This window comes from Hippocampus zosterae, chromosome 6 (assembly GCF_025434085.1).
Source record: "Hippocampus zosterae strain Florida chromosome 6, ASM2543408v3, whole genome shotgun sequence".
In the NCBI taxonomy this organism is placed as follows: Eukaryota; Metazoa; Chordata; class Actinopteri; order Syngnathiformes; family Syngnathidae; genus Hippocampus; species Hippocampus zosterae.
In genome coordinates this window covers 5,084,241-5,107,716 of record NC_067456.1, presented here as the reverse complement: position 1 = coordinate 5,107,716, position 23,476 = coordinate 5,084,241, and the positions used below count along the sequence as shown (strand labels likewise).

General features: G+C 44.5%; 1 long non-coding RNA gene across 3 annotated transcripts in view; it reads left to right on the top strand.

Annotated features, from left to right (window-relative positions):
* Positions 1 to 23,476, top strand: part of LOC127601833 (uncharacterized) — a 108,415-nt gene that overhangs the window by 48,175 nt on the left and 36,764 nt on the right. The window lies entirely within an intron of this gene.

Here is a 23,476-nt window from a genome sequence, read left to right as displayed (position 1 = left end):
TACTGTATATCAGGCATGTTCCGATCTGGGCCTGGAGAGCCACTGTCGTGCCTGTTTTCCAGCTCTCCCGGCTGCATCACACCTGTTTCAGATGATCAGTTCATCAGTCAGCTCTGATGCAACATTAGAACATCCTGGGAGAGCTGGAAAACAAAAAGACAGCGGCCCTTGAGGACCGACCTTGGACACTCCTGCTGTATATAAACGTACGTACGATATACAAACTTCTCACAAAAGATAGGCTTATTAGGTTTGAGGTGATATTTTGGAAAAACCCTAAAACATTTGAATTCATCCTATTTCAAGAATTTCAATACTTTTTGAAAAGTTGCTTTTGTCTAACGGTAGCTAAAGAAGTTGCTACACACATGGCACAATATATGGCCAGATTCATTAAAAATTCTTCATCGCAGTATTCACATTTTGACATAATCTTCTTCAGTTCAAACAACCCTCATCTATTGCAGTGCTTTGTGTCATGGAGAGGAGGTGGCATGTTTTCTGTGTTCATAATTTCATATTGTCAGCAATTAAAAAATAAGAAAGTGGACTGACCACATATTTAACCGTCTCTTCTTCTTCACAGCTTATTTTACTATCTTGTATTATTAATGTGAATATTTGAGGGATGACGGGTATAACGACTGTTTGGCACATTCGCCTCACAGTTCAGCAATTGATATTTGAATGTTTGAATCTGGGCATCCTTCCTTTGTAGAGTTCTCCCCATGCCTGAGCATGACAATTGGACACATGTGCCTAACATATACTGTTGGTATGTAACATGAGTCAATTTAAAAATACACACTTTACTCTTAGCTGGTCTTCATAAGTCATATATACTTGAAAATGATGTGTATCCAGGGGGCTCAAAATTCACAAAAACATGAAATGGTAGTGTGTTTGAGGTGACTGTCTCCATAATACACAAAAACCTGTCAATGTCCTCATATGTAGTAGTTTTGTCATAAATCAAAAAAAAATTACGTCCTAGCCAAAATCTGAGTAGATGGCTGTCTTCCTGATTTTTTTTCATGGTTACCATATTTTTTTGGAGCCTGTAGGACCACGGGAAAGGCATGTACCCATATGTCGGGTGAACAAACGGACGTCCTGAAAATGCACCAAAACACGTATGTGTGTGTGTGTGTGTGTGTGTTTATCATAGCTCAAGGCCCTGATTCACCCCCACTGTGTTTTATCATCCCCAACACTGAACAGCAGCGGCCCATCACACTGTCTCTATCTCCTTTCTCTCTTTTTTTTCTCTTTCTCCTTCACTCGCTACCTCCAGGGGCTTTGCTTCGTGTGATTCCACGCTCCAGCTTTAGCTCAACTTTGCCACTTGGCAATCTTGGAAGATTTTTTTTTCACTACTTGTGTTTCCTTTTACTCCTGCTGTTAAAGTGGTGATAAAGAGAAAAGAAAACGCATACGGGATCACGAGCGGGGAGTGTTCCTGCTTATAAAGCGAGGTGCTTCGCGTTTCATCCGAGTACGGTGGGTGAGGGTTCCAACCTGTCAGGATAGATGACGACTGATTTCAGAATAAAACCAAACCAAACCAAAAAAATAAATAAAAATAAAAGTGGTTCCCATGCAGGAATGGAAATGAAAATATGCTAAAATTAGCCTCTCTTGCCCAAGGGGTTCATGCTAATCTAAATACGAAAAGAGTTACAAAATCAGATTGTTTGTTTTAGGAACATGGAGATAAAATTGTGCACAAATAGGTTTATTATTCCCCTGTAACCTGCTATTCTCAGAATTGTTCCCATATGGGCAGCAATTTAGTGCTGATGTCATGGTTTGCATAGACCGCAGCCATTATGATTTCTGGAAAGACATCTTATGAGTCGTTATATTCCTGAAAGGGAAGAGAAGGCAATTTATGATTGAAATCTAATTTAATATCCAGCTTACAAATCAGGGGGTTCTGTGTAGAATATTTATTTTTTGGGGGGCACAAATCGTGGTGTTTTTCACAAATTGTGGTGTTATAGTGATCCTAGTGGCCGGTTAGTCCATCGGTTTGTAGCCAGCCAACCAATGAGTCTGGGCCAGGGGCTAAGCTCATTAAGGCAGGCGAGTCCCCTACTATCAGTGCCTCCCGCTATGCACCTTGGAGCCAACCCCCCCCACCTCCCCCGTCAGCTTCCTGACTTTAATTGACTTCTCACTTGTCTTTATTTTACTGTCAGCGTTATAGCCCTCTCATTGTTATCCTCGTCGCCTCTCCTTTCTTGAGTCCATCTCTCCTCTCTTTGCCTCACTACGGCCGCCGCCACCAAGGCTTTTTTTTTTCTTCATATTTTGGAGAGTAAGCACTTTCCCCATATTAAGATGTGAAATTCATTTTGACATCAGCTGGAAATAGAGTGCAGCCGGCACTCTCCTCCTATCTGTCCCTCTCTTATTCTTCCTCGCCTTTCTCCTTCGCTGCCCTGACTCACTATTGTCATTTTTTTTTTTGTCTTTAAAGATCCATACTCTCACGTCATTTTCTTAAATCACCTTGACAATATCACGTGAGGATAAGGATAAAATTACATTTTCATTATCCTTTGGACTGCTCTGTTTGGAGCTCTAGATTCTATTAAGAATGCAAAGGAACTAACAGATGGTGAAGAGAGAATATATTATATAAAATGATAGCTGTGCCATCAAAATACCCCCCCCCCCAAAAAAATCAAAAGTGAGTAGTATATACTTTTAACTGTAATTTAGTGTTGCACTAAAGAGCCATGTCCTCCTAATTGGGGCACCTATCTTTTCTATATTCAAGCTTTGTATGTGTTCTATGAACAGGGTTATCCTCTATTGATCAAATGCATTGCTGACGAGTACCGACGGACCTCTCAGTTTGTCACTGACGGACAGGCGTGTTGACGACGACTGAAAGAAAGACTCTCCACCAGTCACGTGTTTATTCGCGGGACTGAATACAAGCAGGGTTGCTTCTAGTGACTAAAAAAAAAAAAAACAAAAGAAAAAAAAAAGATGAGAGGAATTTGAATAAATTACGCCTTTGGTAGCATCGGGGGTGTGTACAAGTTTGTATTTGATTGGTGAACAGTTCTGTGAGGCTTTATGTTCGAAATGCTGCTCGGCGATGTGCAAAAACATGTTAAGTTTCATGCTAGCGCTTGCTAATCGCGTTAGCACGACGATGTCTCGTTACGATCGCGGCTGAGGTAATAGCGTATTTAGTTGGTGAATTTTTATTGTAACATCTGTATATGGTGTGAATTGAAGGTAATTTCGCCTCGTATATTATGTTACAGTTTCACCTTTTTATACATCATTAAACCTGTGGACTAAGAGTAACGTCTTCAGTTGTGGTGGAGGAGATGAGTTTAGCTGACTGTCCAAATCTGGCCGAGACAGTACACACATAGTTTTAAAAGATCATATGACCTCTCCACTTTTGAACTCTCACAATTCTGAACCAGCAACTGCAGCACTTTGTGTATCAGAGGGAGCAAAGATATGAGGATGATTACACTGACTGCTATATCTGGCCACCAGCCCAAAACTAATTCACATAGTTGAACAATTGTGTGACTGCATGGCTGGATTGCCCAGACTGCCACACTCTCCCTGGGATGATATGATGCAATTGGATAAAGAGCAGGCTTTGTTAATATGCGTAAATGCACTTTAGCCAAGCGCTGGCTTTTCTGACTTGATTTTTCATCATGGCTAAATGTTTGTTTTTCCCTCAGGGATCTTGCCATCCAGGAATTGTAACTACAACCATGTTGCCGAGGTGGACGGGGCCCTGTAGGGGTGTCTTGGCCTAAATCACCTCGCTAAGCATTCAAGTATGCACTGAAAGCACACTCATGCATACATTACAGGCACGCACTATATAAATGCAATGGTGCATACAAATGCACACACACAGATCAGACCAAAAAATAAATCAATACATACCACCACTTATGTTCTATGCTAACATGTTATTGGACTCAACAGACATTAGCTAGCAAAATTTGTATATAACCTCAACTCACTCCCCGGACACCCCCCGCCCCCCCCTCTTGTTGTGTTAAAATAATTAAAGTAAGATAACAGGCATAAGATTCAGCCAGAGAGGGATGTTTTTTCTCAAAGATTATTTTCATAATCATCTGTCGGATTATGCAGGCAGTTTTAACTTGTATGACCAAACTGTTTTGTTTCTTAGGAACACCACATTCCTCCTTTAACTAAATCCAATGTGATCACTCATGCGTGTTTACGATCTTACCTCCTCTTAACATCTTCAAATTCATGTCAGTAGTCTCAACACAGAGTTATTATTTTGTCCAATTTTTGCTGTGATCTCATTGACAAAGTGTATAGCTCTTAGTCCCAAAAAAAAACAAATACCAGTACGTGAGGATCGCATTGAGGAAGTTGTTTTTCTCTATTAGAGATAGTGGAACCTCTAAAGCTGTGATTCTGAGTTCTTACAATTTGGTATTTGCCCATTTTCAGGAAAATACCTGTACACAGCAAATACAGATTCAACTTATCCTAATCACTGTACATAATAGTCCTGGGGGAATGTAATTGTACAGTTAACACAGCTGACTTTCACAACCCTTGGACAGGATAAGACTCACTGATGCTCATGTTGCTGGGAGTAATCCGATTGTGATGTTTTGAGCCCAAATGTGTTTGATTGGCTCCTAAATTTTAATTCAAGAGCTCCAGTAAGGAAGTTTGTCTTGTGGAAAGCAGCGATTCTAAAATCACATCACACTTACATTGTAATGACCCGCTTACATGTGCCACTATTTCTTTTAAGAATGAGCAACTGTCGATAGAGCAGAAATGGAGAGGAAATAATGGCGGGCGGGTATAGGAAATGATTTACCTGGATGGACCAGGAAATGTAAGACAGGTAATTGCAGCTGACAGTCCAGTCTGCCACACACTTTATTTGAGTCTGAGCACACTTTCCCTTCCACCACAAGCCACTCCACTTACACTCAGCACTGTCTGCATACGCACCATTTCTTCCTCTCCCTCCCGCTCTTCCTTACCCTGTCTCCCAAGCGGTCTGATTTTTTTCATCACCAATATATGAGCAGCCATGTCTCGCCGAGTTGGTGCGCTAGATGTCCTTATTTTCCCTATAGTTTAATTTTCCTCTGCGTAATATTGGCTCGGGTGATGGTGTACCTGTCGGTGATAGGGCATCATCTCTCACTCTATTTAACTCCCCGTGACAGGTGGACCATGATATCAGTGAGGGGGAAAAAAATAATCCCTTCCCGCTTTTAAAAATGTCAAATTTCAACCATTTGCCTGATGACTACAGAGGAGCAGGAGCGAAAGGCCTCTTAGGTAAATCTGCCCGCATCGGTTAATCAAAGCTGATTGCGCTTTCAAAGTGAATATCTTGAAATAAATAGGTGTGGTGGTAATCCTGTTGACTGTAAGTCAAAGCATATCTACGGACTAAAGGTCTATGCAATTATATATTATCCACTAAAGGTGTTTGCAGAAGCAATCATGGTAAACATTCACTTTCTCTTCCGTTAAGTGTTGATCTCACCTGTCCCCAAAACGACCCTCCTCCAAGTTTATGAGAGCTGGCTAAATTGTCAGTGCAATTTTGTAAAAGACTTTAGTTGAAAGGGGTTTAGTCAGGCCCCGTAAATATCATACCGCATCCAACAGAACATTCCCTTCAAGCTATGAATGCATCACCAAAAAGTGTAGTGCGTTCTTGTTATTTTGTAAATGAGCCCAGGCACTTGTTTTTGAGGTTCAAACCAATTCATGTTCACTTTTCTTGTCCTCACGGTTAAGGTTGGGAATGCCCAGTGGCCCCTCAGCCTACTGTACCATGGATGAGATCGGTCCCTCTGGTCCCGCATCCCCGCAACCACTTGACATTTCTTTCGACATTTCCCACAGTGCTCTCACATTAAAGGGCGTGACATTTCATTTGCACACAATCTTGATTAAAGTACCCCTCCTCCCTATAGTCTCAAAAAGCGGCGGGTGTTACGTCTCTTTTGTATCCTCTATTTTGGGAAATTGAGTAAAGCCAACATCAATGAAAAATTGAGCCCAGACCTGCGCCTCACGTAAAGAGATAGATCCAGTTGACAAACATATTTAGTTTTCCAACAAGACTTGTGTGAATTGATCTTTTTGCAAGGACAGGCAGGTTTCTGGAAGATCTATGGACTTCCCTCTGCGCCTGTAACCCAAATATAAGGTGATTTGAATCGAGCAAAATTCTGTCCGACTCCATCAATGGCGGGTCACATCTATGTCTGTGTCAGCACACCTGCACTGTGCTGCTGTTTGCCGGGCTGCTGCTTAGCCTCAGCTGGACCAGCGTGATCTGACTCCAGGCCAGGTCTCACCTGCCAGATCCTATCAGTCCGTCCACTGGCTCGGGGCCTGTCACTGATGGGCAGCTTGCCATCCAGTCCAAACCGTAGGCTTCCAAAAACATTCACCAGTGTTAGTGCTGTGCTCCCTCAAACAGCTTCTGACAAGGCATTGAGATTTTTGTTAACCGGTGAGATTTGTGTTTCCGCCGCGTTTCTATTTGTTTCGTAAGAGTAGTATTGAAGTCATGTCACGTGGCAATGTGTCCCCATTCAAAGAAGTATTAAATGTGTGTACGGTTGTACTAATGAATTCAAGTTATTTAAATTTCAAGACTCCACTTTGATTTGTCAGTTTTACACTTTTTACAATTTTATGCCTCTTGTATGAGTGTGCGCAATGGTTCCGAAAACACACTCCTTAAAACGCTACCCTTTCGTCATGTTTCCTCGCATGGTAAGCGTGAGACTAAGCACTGACATGTTGATTTTCATGTCATGACCTCTGTAAATCCGTGACACAGATTTAGCTCAAAAGGAAATGTATAGCTGTGAAATGGGCATTTATGGTATACATGTATCCCGAAGCAGCCAAGAGGAATGCATGGGGAAAAAAATGTAACATCGTAACCTAATTAAAAGGTTTTGAGAACATATTCAATGACCGCTTGGTTGTGAAATTAGGACTGGTGCATAGGTTAATCATAGCCTGTGAGCAGCTTCATGTTACAGAACCCTCATATGAAAACGGATTCACTTTGACTCAGTTATCTGCGTCTTAGTGCCCGACTCGCCCCTATCCAAATTATCACACAAGGCAAAAAAAAAAAAAATAGCATTTGCTACAAAGAACAAATGAGGCCTTCGCCATGGGTGTCTCTTATTGCTGAGAGGTGTTTGATCACCGGTGGCCCGGTAGTCCAGTGGTTAGCGCGTTGGCTTCACAGTGCAGAGGTACCGGGTTCGATTCCAGCTCCGGCCTCCCTGTGTGGAGTTTGCATGTTCTCCCCGGGCCTGCGTGGGTTTTCTCCGGGTGCTCCGGGTTTCCTCCCACATTCCAAAAACATGGCAGGCTGATTGGACGCTCTAAATTGTCCCTAGGTGTGAATGTGAGCGCGAATGTTGTATGCCTACGTGAGTGCCCTGCGATTGGCTGGCAACCAGTTCAGGGTGTCCCCCCGCCTACTGCCCGAAGACGGCTGGGATAAGCTCCAGCACCCACCTTGTGAGGATTAAGCGGTTCGGAAAATGGATGGATGGATGTTTGATCACCATTGTGCCCAACACATCAGCTATTTTAACAAAATTATTTCTTAGTCGCCCTTCTACTTCGATAGTGTTTCTGTAATTCCTGCGGTGGCGGCAGAGTCACACCTTTAGTTTAGTTGGCGTAACTTTTTGACTGAACTCAATTGGGTTCCCTACAAAATGCTCTCACTGTTATATTAATGGTGTGACTAATGGGAAAAGAAGTAGGACTTCTAAAATTACCGTATATATATACAGTATCTTTTTATATCTTTGCATACATCTTCAGAACAGTGTTTGATCCCAATTTCTCATCGTCTATCTGTGTAATGAAGTGCCCCATTTTGCCACACACTAAGCGTCATTTAAATGGGATTAAAAGTGATGCAGTCTCCAGACGTAGTTTTGCCGACAGCCAACGCATGTTCCTCTGCAGATATCATACGGCAATCTGCTGCAAAAGGTGTGGACATGAAAGTCGCATCAACAAGGACATCAGCCCTCCCCACTGAAACAATACACCGTTGTTACTACAGCAGCCGACCCAAACAAACATGTTCTGTGGTCGGGCTCTGTGGGTCTCCTGCCGCCAGTGGAGGGAGGGCGGGGCAGCGGGCCCACAAAGAAATAGATAGAGCAAGTGAAAATAGGAATTAAGTAAGGTGGTGATGAAGTGATAAAGCAAAATAGAAGGAGCGAGTCAAGGGGAGGACCCAAATTGGGAATCTATTACTGAGCAATGGGAACGGCAGCCCTTCTCTGTGTGCAGTAAACACTCAGAAATGTGCTCAAGTGCAGGAGGCTTTATAAGTTTCTCCTTCTCCGGAGTAATGTGCTTTGAATGGCTGCTAAAATGGGACTGGGAGAATTTCATTCCTGCCGCCTCCCCAGGCGACTCACCTTTGGCCCGCTGATGATATGAGCCCTTTTCTGTTTTTTCCACTTTTCCTCTAACCGACTGATGGAGAAGTGGGGAAATAAATAGAGAGCATTGGCACAGCAGGGGGATAGAGGAATGGACATGCACAAGAAAAGGCACATCGGTTGGTGGGGGCGGGGGTGGATGGATGGGGGGTGGCTTATTTATTTACTGGAATGAGGCAGGTGTTGAGATTAGCTCATCTGTTTATGTTAAATGCCACGCTATGGGAAGTGGAGCCTTGTTATGGGGAGAAGACGAGGCCATTCTTCACTGTAAATGCTCTGCTTGCCCGTCGGACCTCAGCTACGGTCCAACTCCTGGACTCTGACATATTTTAGGTCATTTGTTGCATTTTATTGGAATTAGAACAACACATACGCAGGGCCACAAGGATACCGATTTGACACGTGTGCTCTAAATTGTCCACGGCTGCCACAGTGGTTGTTTGTCTGTGTGTGTCCTGCAATTGAACTAACAAACATTCTAAAGTATACCTGCCTATCACCTAAACTCAGCACGAATAGGCTGCAGCGCATATGCGACCCTGATGGGGGGGTCATTTGTGATAGGAAGTGACAAGTCGCTAAAATAGATGGCATGACACACAATGTCACGGGGAAATTGTGGCCGATCCTTTAACTACAGGTAAAGTGTGTACTTTTTAACTCAAAAACTTTTAAAAAATGACTCTATTCATGCTGTTCCAAGAGTCATAACCAGAATGTGTCTTGCATATTTGGCCACCTGTCACATATTGGCAACATCACACCAGGGTGCTATTATTAAAAATGCAAAAAGATATTTTTTGCATTGCTGTGCATTTTTTCAAATGCATATTTCACCCCAAACATCGGAGCCCGAAGACTGCTGCTGGTTATTATTTTCAGCCATGTGCATAGGCTATGCAATGCCATCTCCTACTCCTCCTGCTTTGGTGAAAATAAAGAGCGCAGCACAAATAAAAAGCCGATGGTTTCTTTCGTTCCTCTTCAGCATCACCTCACACCACCTCCCAGCTCGGGGCTTTTTCATTTGTTTTATTTACATAGCTGCATTTATGACCTTTCATCAGCTAGCTTCCTTACGTGGGAAACTAATGACTTCTTAGAGCTTCAAGTTGTGCATGTGTGTGCCAAGGCGTCGATCGGCCTGCAGTCAGTCCATATATTGTATGTTGGTCGACCTACTCATTCCCAATTGCTTTTGTGTGTGTGTGTGTGTGTGTGTGTGTTGGTCTGCAGGCAGACAAAATCAACATTTTCATGAAGGCTTGATGATTGTTTTTCCAACATAACACTCCACTTCCCTTTCCACTTTCTGCCCCCCCCCCCCTCCTTGCTAATTTTTTCCGCTGCACTCTCCGTGTGAATCCATTTGTCATACCTTGGTTGTTCATTGATTATCCATCATCACTGCAGGTTCTATGACGAGACGTTCTGGATAAAAAGGGATCTTAAGTCCTCGAGCTGAGGTTTGCAGTGTGCCTTCCTGTTTTGATGCACGGTATTATACATAGGTATTTTATATATATATACAGTATATAGTAAAACATTCAATGTAAACTCAGCATGCAATCTAGAAGTAAACAGAGACATTTATGTTGTGGGAAAAAGAACCCTCCCACCACCTCTGCTCCCCTCGTCTCCCCGGTTTAACACCCTCTGCGCACCCCGTAGGCTAGAAAGAAATGGGTCCGGCTTAGGGCCATAATTGGTGTTGATCCTTGGGCTTCGGGCATATTCCAGCGGTGGGTCTGGATGAGGCGCTTGTTGTGTGTGAAAAGGTGGCAGGGGAATGCCTGGCCAGTAATTAACAGTGTGCAGGGGACTGTGGAGGAAATTTAAAAGTGAATGGGGGAGGCCAGTTCATTCTGTGGCCCCCGCACAGCCTCTTACTCTGCCCACTCTGTTTCTCATCTATTCACTCTTGCCTGTTATTGGAGCTGATTGGTTTATAGAGATTTTCACACTTTTGGAAGTTGAGCTGGCACTGTGAATTTGTTTTTGGCTTTTTTGCTCACTCCCCCATTTTGCACCCCCACGCTCCCAAGCTCGTCACACACAAGCGCACTCTGTCGGCATCTTTTCCACCGTGTTACTCACTCGAGTTCTCCAAACTTTCCTTATAAAAATATGCTCGATGTTGATAAATATATCCATTGAAAGATTTGTCAACTCCTTCAATCAATTAGATTTTTTTTAGTAGAGTTAGAATTCCCCCAAGGTGTTGTTTTATTCCATTTTGACGTTAACAGCGGTTAGCCTCTTTGAACTTTTTCACGACAATGTAATAAAACGAGACGTGTGAGGCACACCCGCGACTCACCTTCCCATTGAACATGTTGAGAATGAGATTTGTGTGGATTTCCAATTAAAAGCAATTAACATATTTGTACAGACTGTCAATTGTATCGAGCATATCTGTAGAGCAATTAAGATTTTATGAGGACCGCAGTATAACCTTGTAACGGTTTCCATTTCTAGTATTTCTTGAAAAAAAATGGTCCCCCTTGTATCCGAGGTTAGATTGTGTTTGACCTTAAGTGTTCCACTGTATTCTAACAGATAAAGTTCCCATGTCTCCAGCAGCCCGTAGAAATCATCTCTGCTCACCTCACAACGGCCAACACTTTCATTGGGAGTCAATCAACCAATATTTGCTCTGTGTCACCAGTCCACTCACTCATGTTTTCACTCGCTAAGGAGTCTGAATATTTTATAGATTTAGTCGACACTCTGCTTCCCATGGCTTTGTTGTCTAAACAAGGTAAGCATTCAATAGATGGCAAAGGACACATAAATAGTATAATAGCATTGTCGAATGATGAATGTAAACAGATTGCAAAACCTGCATGTATAATAAAGGCCTTTGCTTATTTTCCTCCGCTCCCCCCCTCCCAAAAAAAGTTACAACTCGAAAGCTCTCCAGCAGTGTGTAATAGTTGTCGATGGCCAATTTCTGAGGCGTCAGGACGCCATTTGCATCCTCTCCACTGCTCTCCAGGCTAAACATGTTGGCTTGAAAGGCCTGTTTAGGCAGACAGGAAGTAGGCTAAGCGATGAGAACCTCTCTGACAGCCTTGGAGATAAATGACAGTGCTGCTAAATGATGGAAGAAGTGGACACAAATGAGCCATCACGGGGAAGCACCTGGATGCATGTACTTAAAAAAAAAAATGTGCGCACCCGGTTCATGTCTCCTCATGTGCAAGGATATGTCTGCCTGTGGGTGGCTTTGGGGGTAACAGGTGGGAGGTATGCCATGTCCTGGTTAACAAGAGTGTTATTGTGTTGTTCTGTCCTGCATGGCTGACCGTCAGCTGTGCAGGGTCATCCTTACCCCCCACTACCCCCCTTAACACCGAAACACTAACACGCCAGCTACGCATGCCTGCACACACACAACACACACATTTTTAGACATACTCAAGGACACATGCCCAATCATGCACATATAAACAAATTGCATTATGCATCAGTTAGTGGCCTTTAAGCGAATTGGGACATAATCAGTGGTATTTTCAATTTGGTAGCCCGGTGAAGAGACATCTGCTTGTGTTCTGGCATAGTTTTTCAAGACTGCATTCAACATTGAACATGAATTCAGATACACACACACACACACACACACACACGCTTGGTGTAATGAGGTGAAAGGAGCTCAACCTGGCAAAATGTCCACACAAAGAGAAATGTCGACACAATAAAGGTGGGATGTCAAGGGTTGTGCCACTCAAAGACAAAAATATAAGAGCACACAAATGGCTTCCCCCAAGTCAGGCACTCACGGTAACACTACCCAATGATAATACTCCCTCAACTACTCGGCTGTTTACTTTCTCAAAGAGTTAAAGACTCCCGCTTAAAGGATTACTTTACATTGCCCTGAACCCCCTGCCCTATCCACTCTCTTTAGCACGACACACATGTACACACACTGATGCACACGCACGTCCAACGCCAGGTTGACGTCCTCACAAAGACAGTGATGAAAGATGTGTAGGCCACAGTTGGAAGGGGCTCTCTGTCCCACTGTAAATGACTTGTTAGAGTCTAATGACGTGTCATTACGCTTTGTTCAATTGAATGTTGATAAAAATCAGTGTATGCAATTTGAGAAAGTACTGTAACACACACACTAAAAACAGGCAAGAGGAAAAATCCTCCAGTGGAGTCTTGCTGCTCTGTCTCCTGTCTGCACTCTGAAGTGGCACTCAAGTGGCCTAACAATCTCCACCTTCCCTGACAAAGTACCCCCTCCCAGGCAGGGCGGGGCAAACTTAAGCGCTGAGGCGAAATAGGGGATCGTTACTGATGGAGTTGTTTACCAACACGCTAATTGTTGCCCTCCCCCTGCGCTGCTTCATGCAGGGCTTGCTTTATGAATCATCGGTGAAAGCCGAGGTGAAAAAGGAGTGGCCGTTCAGGGTATAAGCACCTTCGTAACCCCTTGACTCTGAGTGGCGCTTAATACTGGCAGGTGTGTCATCGTGTCTCGAGTAATGCGTTACAAAAATAATGTCGTTACACTATGAGAGTAAGTATGGCATTACCAAAAATCTTTTAGCCAAACATACATTTGTTCCAAAAACTTTGGTGAAGTTAAGCTTCAAGGCTCAGCAGTGATAAAAAAACACTGTGTGTGGTAACGTAATTATATAAAATGTACATGTTATGTGGGATATCAGTCAAGTGTTGCTGCTGTATTACATTAAACATCTGTATCCGATTTTCCGCACTATAAGGCGCTTTGGAGTATAAGGCACACCTTTAATCAACGGCTCATTTTAAAACCGTTGTCCGAATTACAACATATATATCCAAGTATGTGTAGATTTATTTTTTTCCCAATTTTTGTCAGGCTGCATAATGTTATTTTTCCTGCAATGGCCTCTTGTTTCCAAGCTGAGCAAAAGCCTAATAAAGGTTGCAGGGAGTCGGGCTCTGCGGCCTGCCGTGCACCCTCTTAATTATTGCTCCCATTGGGCAGGAAATACCAAGCTTACAGTGGCATCAAGACCAGCCCTGTGGCATGAAGCTGTCCATTTGGTTCTAATCCGCCTCCCCAGGCAAGCACGCAACAGGGATTGAGTCTCTTTGCACGTCTATTTGTAGTCTCTCATTGGGGAGGAGATTGATGCAGATGGATAAAAAAGACATTCACACAATAGCAAGGAGAAACACGTGCAAATAAAGTTGTGCCTTTCAGCACAATTCATGCAGTTACGGGTATTTTTATGATATGGGCAGATTCTTTTCTCCCCCCCCCCCTCCACCCTGATATACATCATTACCTTTAAAACACACGCATCACGCATTTACACAAAAGGACTGCGCAGATGTCAGAGTCCCCCCCAACTAAATGAACATAATGTCATGGCTGCCCCTCGGAGAATGCAGTAACCAGCAGACTTACTGGAGCTTATGAGAAACCTCAGTTGTCAAGGGGGAAGAATTTACATCAAGGTGCCGCTTCCAGTTTATGTGCGATGCATGACCTCCACATACCGGCTCATGCACCGACTACGCTCATGTGTTTTATATGCCATGTGTGTTTTAAAAGCCACCGCGTGTAAACGTGTGCCATTTCTGATGGGTTTTTTTTTTTGGCTTCTGGTTTTGTTTTTTTGTGTAGTTGTTTTGTGAAAGAAGTGTTTGCGTTTTATTGAGGAAGGTTGGTCCGATCCTATTAGTCGGTTGCTTTTCTGACCTTGCGAAAGTGTTTGAATGCGCCTCACTTTCAGAATGGAACAGCAGCGCCATGACAAGGAATGGCGCTAAAGCATACTTTACATGTGATGGCATTTGTCAAGTAGGTTAGGGTTTTGTTTTGTTTTCTTTTTTGTTTTTTTGCCCGCCTTCTTTAGAGGTCACTGTGCAGGCTATGGAAGAAACCCGCTCCACTTCAGAATGGCCACAGTGTGACTTGACAGTTCTGTCACTATTATGAAAACAAACTTTGTCAACTTTAACGTAAAAGTCGATTTGATTTTCCAGTTGCAAGTTATTTCAATGATATTTTCGACCAGACTTTCTCATACTTGGGTTCAAGACCCGTAACGGGTCTAAGGCCCATTTTTCTTTTAATCTCTGCTTAAGAATACAATGCTGCAATGGGAAACCTTGATATGCGTCATCCTATTTCATCCCACGTGGAAAGATTTACATTAATGCAGTGTCAGGAGCAACAGGACAACCAGTGTGTTCTTCAAAATTTCCTCACCTGGCATTTGGTGAACTTTTGGTCATACAAATGCATTTTTGCAAACTGTAAATATTGACAGGCATCGTGTTTTAAAAGAAAATGTAACAATCGAGCAGAGGCTCCCTATCAAAGCCTTCACTCTTAAAACGTCACGTTTAATTTCAGAGTGAGTCATTTTCCACAAGGTGTGTGAAATCGCACCGCCACTGCAAGACCCCTGACATTGGACGATGGCATGTCGCAGGTCAATCGCACGACATGGAACACGACCACTTGTACAGAGACGGTACACTATTTCAACAAGTGGATATAGTGGATCACACACATTTATTCATTTAGAAATTATGTGTGTTTTTTTTTTAACCTGGTGTTTTACTTTGCTAAACTACACTCTCTAAATTGATCTAGGGGGTCATAAAAAGAGCTTGCCGTACAAATCTTCCTTGGCACCTTGTGCTCATAACCTCATTCCGTCAACCTCCAAGGTTAAAGATCTTTGCAGCAGGCCGTCTGAGTTCCAGACACCAGCAATGGTAACTCATACTAATCAGTTGGGACAGGATCCACTTTTCCAAAGTGATGACTCAGTCCTGACACAGGAGTCCACCCCCCCCCCCTCCCCCCAATCCAGCTCCCCCCACCCTCAACCTCAACTTCACCTAACGACTCAACTCACCACCTCATGTGTCACCCTTGCATCACCCAACGTTTATAGCCACGCCACCCTGTACGCGCCGGGCCGTTTCCGCTCTCCTCCCTATTCAACAAATATGTTCTTTGGAGCTTTTCCCAGAATACCCTGGCATGTGCCCATGCCCAATCTGCTCACTGTGTTGACACACATCCAGAGGACAGCAAGGGGGCAGTGAAGGTGTCGGCGTCTCCAGCCGGAGTACACTTTCTGTGCAGTCATGGTGCAGCTAACCCCTTGAGGGGGAGCTTTTTATCTCATGCACCCTTCTGTGTAACAAGGCATTCGTGTTTGGACAGGGTTTATTCTCAGTGGAGCGACAGCTCAAAGCGAGTCCTCGCCTAAAAATATCACGTCTTGGTCTCTTTGATGGGAGCTGGGACTCTGCCTCCAACTGCTATGACGTGATGAACAAGTGATGAGAGGCTGGCTGAGAGAGCGAGAGGAGAGAGGGATGAACTTTAGAGGGGTGAGACCGGGGTGAGAGCCAAAGAGGGTGAGGCAGGGCAGGAACTGGGTGAAAATCATCCTCATTGTACAACTCATGCACGCTGACTTATGTTTCCCAGTAAGAGAGAAAAGGGATACTGTGTCGAGTCAGAAAGTCGGAGACCGCTCAAATGTTCAGGGCAATCGCAACTAGAAAAATATATCAATCAACTTGTATTGTGAACGAAGGTGAATTTTTAGACCAATCATATTTCTCATGCATGAAACGTCCGCCTTGGACTGATTGGCTCGCAACCGATTGAAGGTGTACACCGCCTACTGCCCAAGACAGCTGGGAGTGGCTCCAGGATGCCCGCGACCCTTGCGAGGATAAACAAATTCAAAAATGGATGGATGGGTTCATATATATTTGACATTTTCAGTTAAAACAGCAGTAATAACTTTCTCAGGTTGTTACCATCATAAGTTCCTTCAAGTGTATTCATCCTCGCTTCACGTTTTCGTCTAGTGGATTGTTTCTAATTTTAAGTGAAGTGATTCGCTTTCTTTTGGCCATTGATAAAAGCTACATTAGAGCAGAGTGACTTTGATGCGGGGAAGAGGAACCTTTGGCAATGATCCGTGATGAGACAGCCAGCATGTCATTCAGCCAGGTTTTCATTAGATGAATGCTATGTGGGACGTGAGCCAGAAAAGATGGGCACCAGCCCACCACATTCAGCCAAAATAGTTAGAGCAAGGTGCTCTCCGTTTCTTACCAATGTCTGCATTGTTGTACTTGTCTTCAACCTAAGATGTCAAAGGAAGAATCGGAGAATGTGTCTTTGCAATTTTTAAAATTATGTTTTAAAAAACTGTGAAATTGTACCTATTGACATATTTATCGATCAAGTTGTCCAAAATATCCATCATGATTGTATGACATACTATATCCACATCGGATATTTTGACTTCATAATCCGCGCGTCTGAATAGTTTTGCCGGTGTGCTTTGTATTCATACACGGCATGAAAAATCCGGAGTTGATTGTTTTAAATTCTGAAAAGCTGATATCTATCTGCGCGTTAAGCTGATTAGGATGAACTGTGGCCAGGTTCATTTGCATACATTCCTTATCTCATTAGATTCTTATCTCCCGCTGTCACCATGCAAGGCCTCAGCTGGGGCGCCTTCAGACCTCGCTCAGTACACACACACACACATTCGCTTGATTCCCGTGGCAAACAACAGTGCTGATGTGTAACACCAGCCAAAAAGTGCGGCCTCTTCATCTCCTTGTCACCAGGACTACCACATTGCCATCACGGCAACGCATCACGTCTTCTCCTCAGGCTGTCCACGTCCCTGGTCTCTTATCAAGGTCATTAACTCTTATCTCGTACCACCATCATCACAAAGTCATCTAATTTCTTTCATGTTGCCATTTGCTTCGCTTTAAACTAACCGAAACCTGGCTGGCTCGCCGGATTTGTGTGTTTCATGACAATCTTGATGAAGTTGTGATTGTTTATTCTGACAGACAAGATAATCTGTACTGTCAGGTACAAAAGATGGCTTCTTGTCCAGACTTGTTTTTTTAACCTGGGGATTTAAAATACAATACATTCAACTTACTTTCGTGAGAAACACATGAGATGTCTAAGATAAGTTCCAGGACTGGTGTCACAAAAGATGGATCTCAAACCCAAACTACGTTTTAGCTAGGCTAACTTAGTTTTAGCCTCTAATGTCGGCATTGTTTGGTCTGTTCAATGCCCGAGAAAGCCACAAATTGTGGCAGATCAGATCGTGGTTGCTTCATCATGACAACATGCCTTCTCACAATGCCCTGAGCATCCGACAGTTCCTGTCCAAGAAGACCATTGCCTTGCTGAACCAACTTGCCAACTTCCCTTATGTGGCTTTTCCCTCTTTCTCGAACTCAAGGCGGTCACCAAGAGGATAGGCGCAGACACAGAAATTATTCAGATGAGATGCCCAGCATGACTGTGCTGAACTTAATTTACTAGATAATCCCTTTTTCTTGAAGTGTAGCTCCACATAGCTCCACCCCTGAAAGTGGGGGACCCCTTCTCTAGCACGCCCGCAATAGATCAAGATAATCATGACCACGGAGCTGCGGAGGAGCCGAAGAAGATCACTGCAAGAATTCATCAAGACGTGGCAGAAAAGGCCGGGAAAGTGCGTTGCACTCCGGGGGGATGACTTCCAAGGGAAACTGTAGCTTGGATTTAGAATATCTTTGGTGACACCAGTCCTGGATCCTCTCTGACACGCAGCGTAGAGCAAATGCAGCTTGATCTATGACATAACTGAACATGTCGAGCGGAGTTCTGTGAACCTTTTAAGATACTGTGTGAATTCTTTAGTTGATAGTGATGCCTAAAAATGGAGCCCAAATTGACACTAGATAGCACTTTATTCCCCCCCCCCACTCTCTCTCTCTCTCTCTCAACATTAGCACTTGTTTTATGAGCTCAGTCAATGCTGCCATACCCATGAACTAAGCAATACATTGCTGTCATTTATGCACCTTGTGTTGAGCTGCCATCAGTGAGTGAAACCCGACTCAGCACTGTGTCAGCACATCTCCTTGTGCACATTTTTTATTGCCGAGCCACAACAAGGAGCATAGCTATATGTCGCATGAATGGCCACACAGCATTATGAGTGATTTGTTTATGTGCATGTAGGGATGCAGTGCAGATAAAAAACAAATACACCCCCCCCACCCCCACCTCCTAATTTTGATAGCAAGGCACTAAAGGGGCATGCTCCTAAAATGTGCTTTGATCAATGAATGACAAACTACTCACATTTAGAGGAAGTGGAGTCATTTCCTTGTTGGGATTAATGGCGTTATCAAATCCACAGTGGACATGCTCTGTTGGCACATGGGCTTGTTTAATGTACGCTCTCGTAAAATGACACATAATTTCTGCAACTTTACTCATTTTCTGGTTTACCGTTAATAACTGGCGGGAAATATGGTGGTGGCCATCGAGAATTTGGAGAAAATATGTCAATTTCCCAGAACGTCCGGTGTATTTCTGGACCAATCCCTGCCATCATCCATCCATCCATCCATCCATCCATCCATCATCTACCGCTTGTCCGGGGCCGGGTCGCGGGGGCAACAGCTTTAGCAGGGAAGCCCAGACTTCCCTCTCCCTAGCTACTTCTTCCAGCTCTCCCCGGGGGATCCCGAGTCGTTCCCAGGCAAGCTGGGTGACATAGTCTCTCCAGCGTGTCCTGGGTCTTCCTCGGGGTCTCCTCCCGGTGGGACATGACCGTAACACCTCACCGGGGAGGCGCTCAGGAGGCATCCGAATCAGATGCCCAAGCCACCTCATCTGGCTCCTCTCGATGTGGAGGAGAAGCGGCTCGACTCTGAGCCCCTCCCGGATGACTGAGCTTTTCACCTTATCTCTAAGGGAGAGCCCGGACACCCTGCGGAGAAATCTCATTTCGGCCGCTTGTATCCGGGATCTCGTTCTTTCGGTCACGACCCATAGCTCGTGACCATAGGTGAGGGTTGGGACGTAGATCGACCGGCCATCATTTGTTGCACAATTCAATCTTGTAATGTGTTAAAAGAAACTTACAAGAGTAAACTGGGGATAAAAGGTTGTAGTATTTTGTGTTGACCTCTTAATTGTTACTATCCAATGAGTGTGTGTGTGTGTGTTGGGGGGGGGGTTATTTTTTAACTTAAGTTGGCAAATCATTTGCTGGATGGATAGAAGCCAACAATTTGATTTCCGCTTTGCAACAGCCATTTAATCCGTTGGGCATCACAGCAAGTAGTCGAAAAATGCCCAGCTTTTGACAAAAAGTCCCCTAGTTTTCCTCTTTTTTGTCGTGTTACATGTACCCCCTCAGCGATGAAAGCAGTACATGTACATGCCTGCGGGTTTACTGTTAGTTAGAGTTAGTAGGGAGAAAGAGAGCTGCAGAGACAGCCCCTCACATCTTTGTTCCCTTCAAGAGGCTAATGCTTTATTTATAACACTGCCCCCCCCCACCACCACCTACACATACACCCAGGTGCACATCTCAGGTCCCCGCACAGTCCTTTCTCTTCCCCAGAGGTATACCAGCGCCTCTGCGTAGCGCCTCGTGCTACCTTAGCACACCTTCACACACCTTTCCTTTCAACATCCCACTCCTCTAGCTCCACGAGAGGAGGAAGTTGAGGAGAGAGATACAAAGATGCACACACACACACACAATGTGCAGACTGCAGCGGTTTCACAGTCATGGTCTCCCATGTCTTGCTGCAGTTCTCTGGTGGTGCTGAAGAGAAAGTGGCAAATCCCTCATCATCTCGCCCCGCTCGCTCTCTCAACTCGCTCAACAAACGGCACAGAGGAGGATGAGATGGAGATGTGGAAAAGTGCAAGAACACTAAGGCGATGGAGGAGAAGAATCATAGACGAAGGGGAGAAAAGAAAAGACAAAGGATTTTTGGTGTGGTGGGGGAGGGGTAGGGGAGGGGGGGTGAACGACGAGTTTGAAGAATGCATGGCGAAAGGAGGATGGGGGGGGGGGTGCAATAACGTCTCAGACTTTTGAAACTTGGAGATGCTCAGGCCCCTTCTTCTGGCTCCAACCTGCATTTCTGGGTCACTAGAGACATTTAAACTGCACTTATAATTAACAGCTATTTTTAAACGGGGAGGGAGAAGTGGAGCGGTGGCGAGGTACAAAAGCATTAAAATTGCCCCAGATTCGCTATTGAATGGGACACATCAAGGCAATATGCTGGCAGATCAAAGAGAGCGAGGATAAAGGAGACGGGGGGCTGATCAGTGGGGATAAATTGTTTCCTTTATAGTAGCGTAAGAATAGACCTCTTTGCGGCTAAAACAATTTCAGAATGACATTCATTACCTCTGTCCAGCCTGTTCTTCTTTCGCTCTGCTGTAAAATGCGCAACCACCTTTGTCTTCCCCTTCCTTTTTTATTTGTCTTACAACCGCATTTGTCTTTTCTTTTCCTTCCGATGGAATCTCAACATTGCCCCTTGTCCCCATCGTCTTGCCTGCTTCAACAGTAGCTACGCTGCTGCTGTGCTACGGGCCCCCACAATGAAGATGTGCAATGTCTGACACTCTCGGAATGAGTGCCCTAATAGAAGGCGAAGCGGTTATCACAGCGTTCCCCCGGGACCAGCCTCTGTGTGCCTGACGCTAATTATGGCGCTTGCAAATGAATGCGCGGCATTAAAGTCAGGAGGAGCCCGACCGCTTGACTCTGTTTGTGCAAGGCTGATTACCGCGTTTGTTGCGCGGCCCCGCGCATGCGCCTTGGAGCTCACTTTGGGCATGTTAGTGTAACTTTTAGGTGTGCGGCGTAGGTTAAAAGTGTCTTTAAGTGCGGTGGGAATGAGTGGGCCCGTATTTCTTTTAGCTTTTCATATACACCGCGCCGCGTCTTCTCCTCTGCGGCGCAAGATAGGAATGAGGCAATAACGCAACATTTCGACCATGTGCACGCGCGCCACACCCACACTGCATGCGTGACTATGAGACTGAGCGCAGATGATCTCGCGGGGAGGTTTCCTATAAATATATCTTCCTCGCATTCGCGAGCAAGCTCTCCAAGAGGGGGTTCTTTATTAAAACCATTTTGTCTTCACTTTATGTCCTTGTGTGCACATTTTGATTCATTGTACCGCTTATCAGCAAATACCTTATGTGTACAAAGATGACCCGCTTCTGTTTTTATTTTTTTGTGTGTTTTGTTTCTATTTGTATGAGTCTGTGCATATCACAGCGCACATCGTCGTGTGCATGTGCGCACGCGCATTTGTCATCAAAATGTTGGCCATCTTATCTCCCCATTAGCCTCTCGTGCCCTGACCAGTATTCCCTTTCTCCCCTCCCTGCTTTCTCTAATGGGTAATTTAGCCATGCTGGCCTGACATCTAGCACTATCCTTGTTTAGTTGCCATGGCTACGCAGGTCTATGGATTGCTCCCCATGGCCTTCCTGGCGGACGCTATAGATGTCTCAACTATTAGATGGCAGAACTGCTAAATGCAGAGTATCTCACACACAGTGTTGAAAGCATCCGCACGCACGCAAGCTCAACTCAACTCAACTGTATTTATAGAGCAGCCATCGCTGTATTCAAAGTGCTGTACTTAGAGCAAATATCATATATACAACAATAAAACAAGAAATGAATCACACAGACAACAGAAAGCACAAAACCGTAAATCTAAGATCAAGTCTGAGTCATGCTGAGTCAAAAGCCAAAGAATACAAATGAGTTTTGAGGCGAGTTTTAAAGATGATTCCGAAGAGAGGGACCAGCAATGGAAAAGGCTTACTTCTTGGTACCTCTAATAACGTCTGGTCCTCAGACCTGAGACACCGGGCAGGGGTGTAGCGTCAGAGGAGCTCTGAGAGGTAAGGTGGAGCGAGGCCATTTAAAGATTTGAAAACAGATAATAGGATCTTAAAAATAACAAAATGTATCGGGAGCCAGCATTCCGTTAATATGGGCAGAAGATCCGTCTGCGACGGACGCTCTTTTTGCTGACGATTGATAAATGGCAGGGGGAAAAAAAGTGACATACTTAAATCTGTCCAAATAACAGTGCTTATCATTTTGCAAAATGTATTCCGCTGAATTTACGGCATGCGTTCATTCACTTCACAAAACGCTTGCATTGGTCGTGACGTTTTCAATGAAATATATTGATGGGATAAAAATACCCCAAAGTTTTACCCACCTCGTCAGCGATTCACTTCACCGCGTTGAAGAAACAAAACAAAAACAAAGCCAGTACCAGAATTAGTTCTTTACCCTCTTCCATATTTTTACAAGTTGGAGCGTCGTAGCTTTAGGAAAGGGCTTCCAGGTCAAAACAAACAAATGTGCACGGAATTTTCAGGCTTTCGCAGAAGGTCTTGATGGCTTTGATGCGCGAGCTATCAGAAACAAAGTAAAGTGGGAGCCGCAGAACAAGGAAAGAGCGCGCTCGGAGAAGAGCGAGGGAAGGAGAATATGTTAAAGGAGCGTGAAGCCCTTGAGTTGAAACTGTGCCTGGCTTGGGCCTACAGAGAGCATGTGACAGTAACTTTGGTTTCTTTTGTGGCGCTCGCTGTTCCTATGCCTTACGTAACCCCTCCCGTTGTGCCTTTTCAACCATTTGGGGGGGTGGGGGGGGAGAGAAAACCCCTAAGTGTGCACTTAAAAAGTTAATGCTTTTATGTATTTGGAAGTAGGGGAAGAGAGAGGGCGCATCATAGACCACACATAAAGGAGCCGGCTTTTGACGAGTTTTTCTGGATAGCGACAATTATGCTATTCTTTAAGTGAGTTTTAAACACCATTCAGCAGAGCTTTGGGAGATATGCCGAGAAACTTTAGCATCGGAGGAGGAAAAGCAAGCAGTGCAAACTTGGGGGTTTTTTTTGGTACCCCTCCCCCATTTCAGGCTCCCCTTAAAGTGCCTCTTGATCCCCGTTTCCCCCTCCTCTTCCTCCTCCTCCTCCTCCTCCTCCTCGGCGAGGTTAAAGCACACCTTCTCTCGAAAGGGCTCTGGGGTCACGCATCTGCATGTGAAATGTGAACCCGCTGACATTCCAGGGCAGCCCTTTTGTTCACTGG